The sequence below is a fragment of the Chlamydotis macqueenii genome, chromosome 24 (assembly GCF_036417535.1).
Source record: "Chlamydotis macqueenii isolate bChlMac1 chromosome 24, bChlMac1.mat, whole genome shotgun sequence".
NCBI classification, from domain to species: domain Eukaryota; kingdom Metazoa; phylum Chordata; class Aves; order Otidiformes; family Otididae; genus Chlamydotis; species Chlamydotis macqueenii.
In genome coordinates this window covers 6,098,822-6,113,334 of record NC_141579.1, presented here as the reverse complement: position 1 = coordinate 6,113,334, position 14,513 = coordinate 6,098,822, and the positions used below count along the sequence as shown (strand labels likewise).

Genomic DNA, 14,513 nt, shown 5'->3' with positions numbered 1-14,513 from the left:
GAGAGACAGAATATAAACACAATGAGGCGACGTGCCAGTTTCTCTCGCTCCCCTGTGGGACCTCTGGACAGAAAGGCAGCCCTTACCTGTACACATCGTATTTGACTCCTGGGGGCTTGCTGTTCTGGAGAAACATTTCTGGAGGGATGTAGCTCAAAGTGCCTCTCAAAGCAGAGCTTTCAATATATTTCAATATATTGCATTCGGCTAGACTGCTCCATCCATTTTGATAGCCCGAAGTCTGAGATCTGCAAGCAGAAAAAATGAGAGCCTCCCCCATAATGCTCACCGTCTCACCCCCCCATTATAGTAGCTGGGAGATACCTCAGTCCTTCATGATGAGGTATAAGGAGGTGCCTAGCAGCTGAAACTTGCTAAAACCTCAGTAAAATTGTACTCAGTGCTTTTCACTGAGTCCAGCAGATCAGCATCTCCTCCTAAGTTGGAGCCTTAAGTTCCCAGTTCTGGCACAGATTGCTTGTATGATCTTGAAAATACCATGTAATTTGTTTACTGGCTGCTTCTTATAAGCCCCACTGGTCAATCTTTTATTGAGTGTTCCTGAAGAACCTAACTTACTAGGATTCTGGATGCATTTGGCAAAAATAACCCTTCTCTCATTTGAGAAATAACCCGTCCCTACAAACACAGCATTAAGGTCATACCTTGACATGCATATTCCCATCTAGGAGAATGTTCCCTGGTTTTAGATCTAAGTGCAGCAAAGGAGGTGTCATGCTATGCAGGAAATTCATAGCCAAGCCCATCTCATGGATAACCCGGAATTTGAGCTGCCAGGACATTTTGTGAGTGGGAAGAATTTTCTCCAAGGACCCTCTCGCCATATATTCCATCACTATCCCCAAAGGGCTGTTGCAGATCCCATAGATAGTGACAATGTGCTGGAATTTTATTTTCTCCATCTTGGTTGCTTCTTCCATTAGACAGTTTATACTGGTTCTGGAAAAATAACAAAGGAAAAAAAAAAAGGAACCAAGATACAGTATCAATTGATTCACAGGCTAAGTTACTGTATAGCATCTTAGTAACATCCTTGCCTTTTTCCTACACCACGTGTCAGCAGGGCAGCCTCAGTGACAGCCTGCACACTGCTTGCAGGCAGCTGGTGTCCAATGGCAAACGAAGCCACAGAGCTTGAGTGCAGAGAGGCTTGCACGGCCAGAGGGCACGCCTTGGCCGCACCTATACCTGCGCCTCTGCCTGCAGCTTTCTGTCCCTGAACGTGGTGATTCGGGTCCCAGAGGGAGTCTAGACATGTCTGTCCGTTGTTGCCAGTTCTGGCAGACCTGTTTCACTAAATCTTTACATTTCCCAGCCTGCTGAACGAGTTGGGGTGCCCAGAGCACGCTGACAGCAGCCAAGCAGTAAAGTGCCAAAACTGCATGTGAAAAGCACGCCCTGGGAATGAATCTGAGCTTCCAGCAACATTAGGTCAGGCCACTAATAGCTCTAAACACAGTTCAGCTAAGCAAATCCACCTGCCAGACTTCCTCTAGCAGGCTCCTCACAGTAAAACATACCTTTGTAAGGAATCTCAAGTATTGTCTTTCCCACTGTGGAAGAAAGGCTTGACACAGGAAGACAGCTGCAACCTGCGGCATAGAGGGTTGCAGATTGATTCTGCCCCCTCCCAGGAAAATGATGGGCATGGAGAAAGAAGTTACTTCTGCTTCTCTTCCTGGGACAGAATGAGTGGGCACAGCCCCTGTCTGCCTCCCTCCTCGCACCCCAGGGGCTGGTGAGAGGTGCCCTGCACAGAAGGTTAGGCTGGATCCCGTGGCGGACCCGCATAACAGAGGGAGTGAAGTTATCCCAGGAGGATTTGCACCTTTAGCACAGATACCTGAGAAGGTACAGCAGGAAGATGGATGTTGGACAAGCAGAGGGAACCCCAAGAAATTAGGACTGTAAAGGAGAAAAACAAGAGTGCCAAAGTGATTCCCAGATACGAATCGGAGTGTTTCAGCCCTCTGGGAAATCCTGTGACTGCCTCTGTGGCTGTATTTTCTTGTTCAGTGGGTTCCTCGTGATTTTTTTTCTCTCTCTAGCCTCAACAGACCTGCAAACTATGAGCCTTTGCAGCTGACAGAAGTTGCGGTGACAGCCATCTTCCAGCCGCTCTGTTTCCTCCTCTCAGGTGATACACAGGTTCAGTGGCATTCACTGAGCACCTGCCCTCCTTGCTTTTATGTGCCCACAGGGACGTCTTCCATCATCCCACAAAAGCCATCTTCTGTTTTGTCCTGACAAGCAAAACCATCCGAGGTTAATGAACTTGCTGTCAATTTGCCCCGTCATTTTGAACGAACAGTGCGAAGCAGCTGGTTATGCACCAAGAATGTGAGCAGATGGAGGCCACCACACCACTGTCTTCATTCGTAGCTACCGACGAGACACACTGTTTTTACAAGCCCACAGACAGGACTGCTAACAACTTTTAAAAGCTCCTCTGAAACTTCTGCCTCCCTTACCAGATAATCTGTGCAGGTGCGCTTTTTTCAAATCACTGAGTGGCCTGGAGAAGCTTTCGGTTTTGCATCTGGGGCTTGTACTTAGTGCTGACAGATAAACCGAAACCATATTGTAATACGCACGAAAAGGCTCATGACAGATTCATATGCCGTGCACTCAGAGATGTTCTCTGTGGGTAGTTGTGCATTAGACAAACTGGACGCTGACGGTCTGCCTCTCACAAATGTGGAAACCTTTTAAAGCACGTAGAAACAGCCACTGAACAATACCCCCCAGATGCACAAGGCTACAGGAACCTTACAAGCCCCACGGAAAGGAAGGATTTCGGGCACAGCCGTAGTGCGGGATAGCATGGTCTTGCCTTGTAATCCAGAACTCACAGGGGTTACCGAAAAGTGTATGTCAGGCTGCTTGGACATACGTAAGGGGTAGGAAAGCCTTTTATAACACTACACTGGAGTGCAAAGTTGTTTTAATGACAAAATAGCATAACTGCAGTCCTTAGGAGACCAGTACAGTAACTAGTAAAGGCACATGTACTGTTAGATATTTTTCCCAAACTCAGATTTTCAGATGTAGAGAGGAAAGAACAAGTCTGGAGGGTAAGGCAAGCGAGGGAGCCGAGTGCTTTACAAGCCCAGCAAAAACAGCTGGAAATTCTCTATCCTTCAGCTTTAAACCTGGTGGTTTTAATGACTAATTTAGTTGAAAAGATACCCATTAGTGCCACTGTCCAGTGAAAGCCGCAAATAAGTAATCAGGCTGCTTTTATCCACATGCCTGTGTTTAGTCTAAGATGCCTACTTCAGCCTCCAGATTTCAATGCTAATTGTTCAATTAAGCGCTCCTTTCCCACTTGCACATGCACATACACACACAAGAAAGAAAGAGGTACAACTCCAGATCACCAGTGTTTTTTTCCCACTCCCTTCGGATACCAAAATCGTAACTCCCCAGGGAGAAGGAGCCACGAGAACATTTCCTTCAGAGCTGTAGCACGAATCACTGTAGATGGCTCTAACTGACAGTTTGAACTGCTGAGCTAGAAGAGAGCGCACAGTTACCTCTCCACGCTGGAGTCCTGCAGCAGGTACGGCGAGCATTTCACTGCATAAACTGTTCTCCACCTCTTGTGCTTGACTTGGTACACATGCCCAAAGCCTCCGCTGGCCACTTTAACCCAGTCTTCTTCAAAATCCTCCTTATTAAAAACAGTTAAGCTGCTCAGTTGCCGGTCTTTCTCCGAAGTCATGACAGAAAAGGCAGCCTGGCTGGCTGCCTCCTGCTCAGGCAGTATCAGAGAAGAATAAAGGAGCTCTTCCTCCTTGTGACTTGCACAGGGAGGTAGGGAGTTACCTGAGGTGAGCCATGTTACTGCCAAGAGGTGGATCCTAAGTGTCACTCTCATTTGGCATGCAGAGGAGCTGCGTTACTGAATTCCAGGTGCTCATGCTAGGCTGCTGCGGAGCTTGGCCAGGCTGGGTACACGTCTGCGTTTCCACAGGGCTGCCCTCCTCTCTCGTGCCGAGCACTGGGTGGGCAAATGCTGGATGGATACAAGGCAAAAAAGGTGCAATGCAACAACCCTTCAGCAATCGCACTGTGCTGAAGACGGGACTCCTCACCTGAGGCACCAGTATAGGCTGGGTGAAGGTGTAAGGAAGGCCTTACACAGAGAGAAATCTGCAAGCATTGCTTATGTGAGCCAGAAAGAAAAAGGAAAACAGAAAGATAAAGAACAGAGAAGACCCCAGAACTAACATGGCGAACACGAGCGCACAAACCTGAGAAAATGCTGAAATACACCAACCACGGCAAGCTAGAGCGCTTACCTCAGGGATAAAGTATGCTGTCGAATGTCCGCGGGGGGCATGTGAAGAAACAGGAGAAGACTGAAGAGCTGGTCTGAGCAGTTTAACCATACCATGTCAGCACTAGTTACAGCACGCAGGACTTACTCGCTGTGTGCCTTGAGTCTCCAACTGTAAAAAGGGTTTAATGACGCTCGTCTGGGTCTTGTGCATATACGTCTTTAACGACTTCAGCACAGCGACGATCTCTGTAGGTAAGTCAATGTCAAATGCAACGTGGTGCTGGCCTCCTTAGCACTACTGCCATACAAATAATAATTAGTATTTCCGAAAGGCGATCGTCATTGAGTCTTGACCTGGAATGTTTAGCTACCTGTCAAATCTGAAAAAATCCTTGGCGGAAGCCCAACCCAGCTGGAAGTACAAGCTACTTCTCCGTTGCATTTGGCACGAGGTGTTCTGACAATGGCCCATCACTCACAACTGTAAGGCTTTAAGGAAAGAAGGAAAAGAAAAAGGAAAAAAAGCCAGCCAGGCTCTGAGCCTTTTAGGGAAAAAAAACGCGATAGGGTCTGAGGTGTGATTGTTGCTGATTGCCTGCCACGCCCTAAGAGTTGCCCACCAAGTGTGATGCTCCTGGTCCAGGTACCACCCCCGGCCACCTCCACTCCCGCTTGCTGGCACTCACCTGCCAACACAAGTTCTGAGTGCCTGATCTCCCCGAGACTCCCCTTGCAATCAGCCAGGACCAACACACAGCAAAAATTCCACCTGTTGCTGAAGGATGAAATCGCACATGCAGTGCAATTTTGCTGGTGTCACTTAAAGGAAAGCCGGGCAGAAAAGTAGCTAAACGGAGAACACACAGCTGGAGAAGCGTTTTATTCATTTTATTGGGCACCCCCAGCACTGACTAGCTGGGGAAATGGCAGCAGCAGAAGCTGTTTCGGGGCAGGGAGGAGGAACGCGTTGTGCCGCAGCGCTTTTCTCTCGCCCCTTCTGCCCGCCACCGGTCGTTTCCTCTCGTTCGCTCTTGTCTCGCAGTTCCCCCCACACGCGACGGACTCCTCTTCTTTCTCCTCCACCAGCAGCTGCTGCAAAGGCGGGAGGACGCGTCCGGACCGAGAAGCTCCGGCTCCCACCCCTGGCGCCCGGCCGGTCCCCGGAGGGAGCCCTCCGCAGCTCCGCCTGACCCCCGCCCGTCCTCCCCACATCAGGACACCAACACCCGACACCCCCCCCCCCCCCCCCCGGAAAACACCTCGCGGATCGGCTTTTCTCACCGAATTGGTGCTCCGCTGCTCCCCCGGGCGACAGCGCTGCCGGAGCCGGGCTCGGACGCGGGCACCCTGGGCAACGGAGCTGGGCATGCAAAGCGGCGGCCAAAGAGGCTGCACACCCCTGCTTACAGGGGGCTCGAGCCGCCGGCTCCCAAAGGCCCACGGAGGCTCCTTCTCCCTGATTCAGGGGCACCCTGACCCGCACCCCGCTAACGGGGCGGTCACCCCGCACAGGCTGCCAGCTGAGCACTATCTGCCCTGGAGGCAGGTGGCTCGGCAGCGGTGGCTGGGGACTTTGACGAGGGCTTTTCCTGGGAGGTTCTGGGGGCTTGGGCAGAACTTCCTGAGCTGGGTTCCTCATCACTTGGGAGAAGCCGTCACGTCAGCGCAGAGCGGCTGGTTGGAAAGTGGCTGGTGTTTGGGGCCTGCAAGTGGTGCTAGCCACCCCACGTCTGCTGCCCCATGCTGCCCTGCCCTACCCTGCCCTGCCATGCCCCGGTCCCCCTTCCCCGTGCCCTCCGCCTCAGGAGCAGCCTGGGGGAAAGAGAAGCGGCGGCAAAGGCCGGGGAGATGGGAAGCTGGGGGGAAGGGGCCCGTTCCGAGCACCGGGGCCGGGCCTGCAAGCAGCAGGCGGGGCCCAGGTCCTACCCGGGCAGCCCCAGCACCGGGAGGCCCTTTTAAGGCCCTGAGCTGGGCCACTGCCCTTTAAACATCCAGGCTGGTGGGCACCACGGGGTGACAAAAGCGGGTCTGGGGTGCCTGAGCCCGACGGGGCAGGGGGGAAGGATGGCCCGAGGTCAGGGTGCGCCGCGGCGAGGTTCCTCCGGGGGCCGGCGCCCCGCCGTTCTCCAGCCGGAGGAACCGGCACCTGACTGCACCCACCCTCCCTGGCAACCTGGCAACGGCTCCCGGGGAAGAAAAAAAAAAAAAGAGGCATCCATCGTGCATGGAACTGCGAGGCAAGAGCAAGCGAGAGGAGCAGCGGCGGGCAGAGAAAGGCGCTCTGGGCAAAGGGCCCTCCCCGCCTCAGGGGCTGCAGTCCCAGAAGAGCATCCTTGGGGCTTTGGGGATGGTTTTGGTGACTCTGGGGGAGGTACTTGGCTCAGCGCCGTTCCCTAGGATTTTAGAAGCCATTCCAATTCTGCGTTAAGAAGAGACAACTTCCAGATTTTTGCCGCTGAAGGGCAGGGGCCAGGGACACCTACGCCTGATTACAGGGGGTCCCGCCAAGCACAGGGGGCTCCAGGGCAGCGGCCGGGCCCTGACTTAGAGGGCAGCCCTGGTCCCAAAGGCCCACGGAGGCTCCTTCTCTCCGATTCAGGGGCACCCTGACCCGCACCCCGCTAACGGGGCGGTCACCCCACGCAGGCTGCCAGCTGAGCACAAAGGCTCCCAGACCCAGACCCTGCTTACAGGCGGGTCCACACCCAGGGGGCCAGAGAGCTCGGCCTTCCCCCCCAGCCACAGGAACGAGACTCGACAGCCAGGCGGTGGAGCTTCACGGCCAAAGGCCGGGGGGCCGGGAGGGCACACGCCCGGCCCCGCACGCCCTGGCCCCGCGCCTCTGAAAGGCCGGGGCCAGAGATACCCGCCTGCTTACAGGGGGTCCCCTCCGAGCACCTCCCGCCGAGCGCAGGGGACAGGCACAGCCCTGCTTACAGGGCGGTCCCCCTCGCCTCGGCACTCCCAACAAGCCCCACGGAGCCCGAGGCTCCGACCCGCGCCCGGGTTACGGGCCGGCCGCCCTGGCTGCAGCACACCACCACCGCGTACTACGTCTTCAGGAGCCCAGGGAGCGACCTCCACCCCAGCGCGGGGAGGTCGCCCCGGCCAAAAGCAGCGCCACAAAGGCGGGACCGCGCCCTCCGGCACGGCGCTTCCTCAACCGGCACCCTTCTAAAGGGCGAGGGAGGGCTCGTTCCTCTCGGCTGGCTAAAGCAGCCTTCCCCAGCCCTGCTTACAGGGAGCTCGGGCTGCTCCTGGGGACAGAGGGCTCCACGGCTGGTGACACACGCGCCCCGAGTACGGGGCTGTCACGCTGGCAGGTCGCCAGCAGGACAGGCAGCCGCGCGGGCGCAGACCCAGGCCCTGACTCCGGGCAGGTCGCCTTGCCCGCACTACGACTAAGCGGCTTCGCTCCGTCCTTAGAAAGAAGGGGCGAGCCCGGACCCTCCCTCCGCTCGCGGGCTGCTCCGAGGGGGCCCCCCTGTTACTGCACAGAGCCCTTCTCTCCCTCCCGGGAAGTTCAAGCTAAGTACGCTGCAGCAACTTCAACAAGGGCCTAAACAAAAAGCTCATTCGCTCGCTCACTCACGCGGACACGCATGTAGATGCAGGCACACGCACACACAAACAGGGGAAAATCTTTCCAGAAGGGAGAGCGAGCTCTGCGCAGCCAATGTCTGGGGAGCCATCCCTACCCCCGAGCCGGAGAGGAGAGCCGCAGACCTGCCCCCGGGGCTGCGTGGAGGCCACAGGGGCCTCAACACGCCAAGGGGCTTCACGGGTGGCCAAGGGGCAAATGCCGTGACACGCCCCAACTCTAGGGGGGTCACGCTGGCCAGGCCGCCAGCAGGCAGAAAGCCGCCGGGGCCGCGGGACGGGCAAACGGCCCTCCCCTGCTTACAGGGTGGGCTTGGGGTCCAGAGAGCTCCCTTTCCCCCTCGGGTGCGGAGAGGGCGGCGCTCACCCTCCTTACAGGGTCGCCACTCTCTCCGGGCAGCCAAAGGAGCAAGACGGCAAAAGGCCAACGACAGCAAAAGCAAAGACCGAGCCCTGGTTACAGGGAGGTCGCTCAGAGTAAAGCCCGCAGGTGCTGGCAATGGTCTTGTGTGACCACAGCCCCAGTGACAGGGAGATCCCTTTGCCCAAAGCAAAGCCCGCCACTCCCCCTCTCGCTCACCCTTGCCTCACCGCTCCACGTGATGCCTTGTTTTTCTTTTCCAGGAGCCCTGGAACGAGGGCGCAGTCAAGCACCAGCTCCTCCACCCGAAGGAGAGAAGGACGCCAGCCCCCGGAGGGAGGTCCCCACAGAGCTCTCCGACCCCCGACCACCCTTCCCCCCCCTACAAAACGCTAGCCCCCCCAGGCTCAGCCACCGTAGGCCCACCCTTCCCACAATCACGGTACCTAGCAGCCTGGGGGAGGCAAATAAGGGCGTCCCAGCACCAGGGCTGCCCAGGCAGGACCCAGGCCCCGCCTGCAGCCAGAACCCAATACCCGGAGGAGGCCCCCGCCCCCCAGCCTCCCGCCTTCCCAAGCGGTTCTCCTTCTCCGAAGCAGCTCCCGGGGCTGAGGGCAGAGAGAAAGAGGGCGAGGGCAGGGCATGCCCAGCCCCACACATCCTGGCCCCACGCCTCTGAAAGGCCGGGGCCAGAGATACCCACCTGCTTACAGGGGGCCCCTCCCGCCGAGCGCAGGGGACAGGCACAGCCCTGCTTACAGGGCGGTCCCCTTCGCCTCGGCACTCCCAACAAGCCCCACGGAGCCCGAGGCTCCGACCCGCGCCCAGGTTACGGGCCGGCCGCCCTGGCTGCAGCACAACACCCCATCTTCAGGAGCTCCCCTTCCCTCCCGGGGGCGGAGATGGTGGCTCTCACCCTCCTTACAGGGTTGCCCCTCTCTGCGGGCAGCCTAACCATGGGGAAACGTGGCAGAAGGCCAACAAAAGCAAAGACCTGAGCCCTGGTTACAGGGAGGTCGCCCAGTGCAAAGCCAGCCAGGGCACCAAAAGTGCTGGGGACACCCTCGTGTGACCACAGCCCTGGTGACAGGGAGGTCCCTTTGCCCAGAGTGCCTTTCTCTTTCCTCCACGTCGGTCTCCCGGGCTTCCTCTACTCCTCTTCTCGCTCACTCTTGCCTCGCAGTGCCACACGACGGATGCCTCCTCTGTCTGCTCCACCAGCTGCTGCAGAGGCGAGAGAACGCGGTCGGGACCGAGAAGGACGCCGGCCGCCGGAGGGAGCTGTCGGAGCACCTACGGTTCCCGAGGGAGCTCACCGCAGCGGACCCTGGGCACCGGGGAGAGCCCTCCACAGTACCCTCGACCCCTACCGGTCCTCCCGCCCTTACCTCCTAGGAAAAAAAAATAAAAAAATAAAAAATAAAAAGCAAACCTCGCAGATGAGCTTTTGTCACCGCCTTGGTGCTCCGGTGCTCCCTGCAGGGACGTAGGGCGAAGGGCTCTCTGCTGCTCCGGGGTCCCGGCCGCTCCCGACGGGGCTGGATCCTCTGCAACCCTGTGGCGATTGCTGACCGCGCCTCCCCGGTACGGCGCCTGACCCCCCGCACTCCCCGTGGCGCTCGCAGCCCGCGGACGGCGACAATCGACCCCTTCCCGCCCGCCCCGAGACGATTGCGGACCCTTCCCCGGCGGCGCCAAAACCCGTCCGCCCCGAGACGATTGAGGACCCTTCCCCAGCGGCGCCAAAACCCGTCCGCCCCGAGACGATTGAGGACCCTTCCCCAGCGGCGCCAAAACCCGTCCGCCCCGAGTCGATTGAGGACCCTTCCCCGGCGGCGCCAAAACCCGTCCGCCCCGAGACGATTGAGGACCCTTCCCCGGCGGCGCCAAAACCCGTCCGCCCCGAGTCGATTGAGGACCCTTCCCCAGCGGCGCCAAAACCCGTCCGCCCCGAGTCGATTGTGGACCCCTCCCCACGAAGGCGATGCCCCCGCCCGCCTGCCCTCCCCGAGGCGATCGCGGACGTTCCCCGGACGGCGGCGACCCCCGCCCGCCCGCCCCTTCCCCAGGCGGGTCCTGCTCCCCTTCCCCTCAGACGCCCGCCCGCCTCCTCACACAGGCGCGCGACCGCTGGTGACCCCCCCTCCCCGCGCCTTTTCCCGCCCGCCCGCCCGCCCGCCCGCCCGCGAGGCGCCCGCCCGCCCGCGAGGCGCCCGCGCGCAGCCCTCGCGCGCGGCGCCTGTGCCCGCCCGCCCGCCCGCGACGCGCACGCGCTGCGCACCTGCTGCAGCCCTCGCGCGCGGCGCCTGTTCCCGCCCGCCCGCGACGCGCACGCGCTGCAGCCCCTGCGCGCGGCGCCTGTTCCCGCCCACCCGCCCGCGAGGCGCCCACGCGCCGCCCTGCTGACGGGCCACGTGCCCTGCGCCTGCAAAGCGCAACTGGGGAGCCGCTCTGGCGTCAGCCATGACCTCTGCTCTTAGACTCTTGAGCATTTGTCACAAGAAAGACAAATGGTACCCGACGTGCTATTGCTTCCTTTCTCCAGTGCAATCCTACAGGTGCCAGTGACTTGGTCTGTTACTGGAGTGCTCCGTCAGCAGCCACGTCTGCTGAAGCTGTGAATGCACTACTGGCAGTACAGCCATCTCAGGATCTGTAGTGAGATTGTGATTACCAGCTCTGTCAGCTACTCAGAAAACAGTCCAGTGGTTGCACCCCTGGCACCGGCAGCCCAGCAGACACTGTCCTGCCATGTGAACTGAGCAGCTGCACTGAGAGTTTTCAGTGCTCAAACTGCACACAACCCTTTGGAAATAGTAAGATCCTCCCTCTTTCCATCTACTCGATACAATCACCACCAGTACAAGGCACTGGGCAAACACAAGCAAGAACAGGAAAAGTGAATTGGCACCAGTGAGGAGATCAAGTCAGTCTCACAGGACTCTAGCAAAGAAAGGCTCCACTTTTTAAAATGAGGTTTCATTACACACACGTAGAACAGGAAGATGTTAGATGTGAGAAAAGCTGTTAAGCCAAGTGGCTGGATCTCTGGAGCACTCGGGTCCTTGTCCAGATGCCCAATTAATAAACTTGGGTTTCACCATTTTTCCTAATACTCCCTTCTCCTTGATGGCATGGCTTTAGTCTACAATGTTTTATTTTACCTGTCTGTTCTGCACCCTGATTTCCTGTCTGCTTTCCCACTTCTGTGAACAGACTGTGTGCTGCTGCTTCCACATACTGCAGTTTAAGCTCTGCTCTCCTGTATCGCTGGACCACTACTACAATTCTTCCTCTGCTCTGCAGTTCATGGACCCGCTCATGCGGAAGGAAAGAAAAGAAGGAGAGACATGCTTAAAGCAGAGACTGCGTATCTTGCTCCCTGGGTCAGCAGCAGCTCTACAAAAGCAATACGGTGTGCAAAGTAAAATCAGTTGCTTTTCTAAGTGTTGTAGCAGTGGCATGGGATCTGCAGGACCAGGCGGCTGCTCTTAGCTCACAGGCCACGGATTTCTCCAAGTTGTGGATAGTGTGTGGTTTTGGTTTTCTGTCTATGATGCCGCCAAAGGCTTACGAAAGCACTGCCCAAGACAGCAAAGCCAGTAAGGGATCCCAGCACAATGGGTACCAGCATGGCAGAACCAGGACCTGGAAATAAAGAAAGAAGTAATCAAACAGCGAACAGCGTTAAGAGAGGGAGGGAGAAGAAAGAGAAGGTTAAACTCCCATTCATCTTTATAGTATGCCAAGCAGGTACGCCTAAGTTTCCTTCCATGGAGTAGTCTGAACAGGTTGGTGTCATTTCAAACACACCAACTTCTGTGCCATAAGATCCCAGCAGTAAATATTTTTTGCACAAACAAGTAAAAACACAAGAAGTTAGGTGGCTCTTGGGGATGGTGCCAGTGGGTTTAAGAAGTCTGTCATGCTCCTGCTGTGCCAGCTTCAGAGTCACTCCTTTCTAATAGCTGGACAACATCTTATCAACATTAACCAGCTGCTGTGTATCACCTATAAACTGGAAGAAAAAAGAAAATGCTCCTGACTCGTGGCCAGCCTCATTCTGTACCCAGCGTTCCTTAGTTAGATTTTTGTCCAGTTACCTGGCGATGCTGTTTCTTTGCTCTGCCAGATAACTGCCTCTAAATATGGGGACTCTTCGCTAAGCTCAGTACAAAAAAAAAAAAAAAAAAAAAGACTGCATTGCTGTTTCATTCTAAAAGCTGTAAAGCTAGCAGAAAAAAAAATATTTAAAAGACTCCTCCCATCTCATCTCAGCTAAAGCCCAACCACTTGAAAGAAAGAGTGAATATCTCTCAATTATTTTAATGACATTCCTCATGCTCAGTTAACATGTTTCACCAAAATACTGCTACATGCAGGAAAATTCTTTTCAGCTAGAGGATATTCTGCCTTATTTTTCTCCCCTCTCCTCCTTCTAAAGCTGCAGTTCCTGCAGAGGATGCATTTGGCTGTGTCTCCTGTCTGAAAGTCTGTCGGATCCGGCACTGATTAACCATCATGTTTGGGATTTAGGAAGGCCAAAACAAAGGTGAGGAGTTGTTGGGCTGTAGTCTAGTCATACCAGATGGCTGTCAAGAAAGTTGTTAGAAGTGTACTGTTTTTCTTACAGCAGGAAAAGTCAAACAGAAACTACTGAAAGAGAGAGACAAGGAAAAACGGGAGACTCACTTTCCACAGGTTTATATAGAAACCGGTTCTTCATTCTCAAAACTGGACCAAATGAGATCAGGTTGTGCAGGTTTCTATAGCTGCTCCTGTCACTTGGCTGGAGGAATGGCTCCACACTTTCAAAGCAGTCCTGCAAAAGATGTATGAAAACATTTGAAGGCGTACCGGCGATTCCTGAAGAGAATCTCCTGCAATAGCGACTGCGTGCAGTCCACCGCAACCGCGGCGCTGATCGGAGCAGCTCTCCTCAGAGCCAGTCTTTGTCCAGCTCTGCTGTCATTCCAAAAAGTGAGTTGCCCAATGACCAGCCTGTATGTAAATCTCTTCCCTAATTCCTTTTCCCTAGGAAACGTTGCTACCATTTCCTATCATTAACCCCTCTTCCAGACTTTTAACAAAGGGATTGACCACACACGGGATGATCCTGATGTGGTGACTTTGTTCCAGGAGGTGGCTGAGTTCTCCCAGGGAGCCCAGCTCTCTCTTTAGTCCCAGTGGTTGTGTCTGCAGGTCAGGAAGCACTGTTAGAGCAAGCAGGGCATAAGCAAGATGCAGACATTCATCCTTCACTTGCTCGTGCGACTGATTTTCTAATTGCTGCCAAAGCTTCTTAAAAGCAGCTCAGCCTGACTGGCTGAGTTTTTGAAGCTTGTCTAGCTCTGCTGTGCAGCTCAACCACTCCAAGTCCTCCAAGCTTGTGGAAGCCTGAAAACTTCCACATCCCAGACCCAGGACAATCCAGTATAGAGACAGATTTGAGCCCTTTCACAGAATTCTACAATGCAAAGTTATATAGTTCTGCAGAGCCTTTTCCTTCCAATTCTCCTATAAGGTTGCTACTTGTTTATTTGTTGATGCACTGTCGTAGTTCAGCCCCGATCGGACCAGACTACGCAGTCTCTCTCTCACTCCCCCCACACTCCGAGAGAACAGGGAGAGAAAATATAAGGAAAAACGGCTCAAGGTTTGAGATAAGGACGGGGAGAAATCCTTAAAGTTACCGTCACGGGCAAAACAGACTCGACTTGGGGAAACTATTCATTTATTTCTAAAATTAGCAGGAGAATGAGACAGGGAACAAGATAACCTCCCCCCACCCCTCCCTCTTCCCGGGCTTAACATTATCTCTACTACCTTCCCCTCCCGAGCGGCACGGGGCGGGAAAAGGGAATGGGGGTCGCGGTCAGTTCATCACGCGTTGTTTTACGCCGCTATATCATCGTCAGGGGAAGAACTCCTCGCATTCCTCCTCTGCTCCAGCGTGGGGTCCCTCCCACGGGCCACAGTCCTCCGTGAAACTGCTCCGGCGTGGGTCATCTCTTCCACGGGGTGCAGTCCCTCTAGAACAGCTGTCCCAGCGGGCCCTCCACGGGCCACAGCCTCCTTCAGGCCTCCACCTGCTCTGGCGTGGGGTCCTCCACGGGCTGCAGGTGGATCTCTGCCCCTCCGTGGACCTCCATGGGCTGCAGGGGGACAACCCGCTCCACCATGGTCGTCACCACGAGTTGCAGAGGAATCTTGGCCAGGAGCCGCATTACTCCTCCCCCTCCTTCT

At 55.9% G+C, this 14,513-nt stretch overlaps 1 long non-coding RNA gene across 1 annotated transcript; it reads right to left on the bottom strand.

Moving 5' to 3' along the window:
* Positions 1-11,218: 11,218 nt before the first annotated feature.
* On the bottom strand, positions 11,219-13,069 carry LOC147597891 (uncharacterized). Its single transcript, XR_015261068.1, has 2 exons — positions 12,960-13,069; positions 11,219-11,915 (listed from the first exon to the last, which is right to left on the bottom strand). It is a non-coding gene; the product is annotated as an uncharacterized LOC147597891 (long non-coding RNA).
* Positions 13,070-14,513: the final 1,444 nt, after the last annotated feature.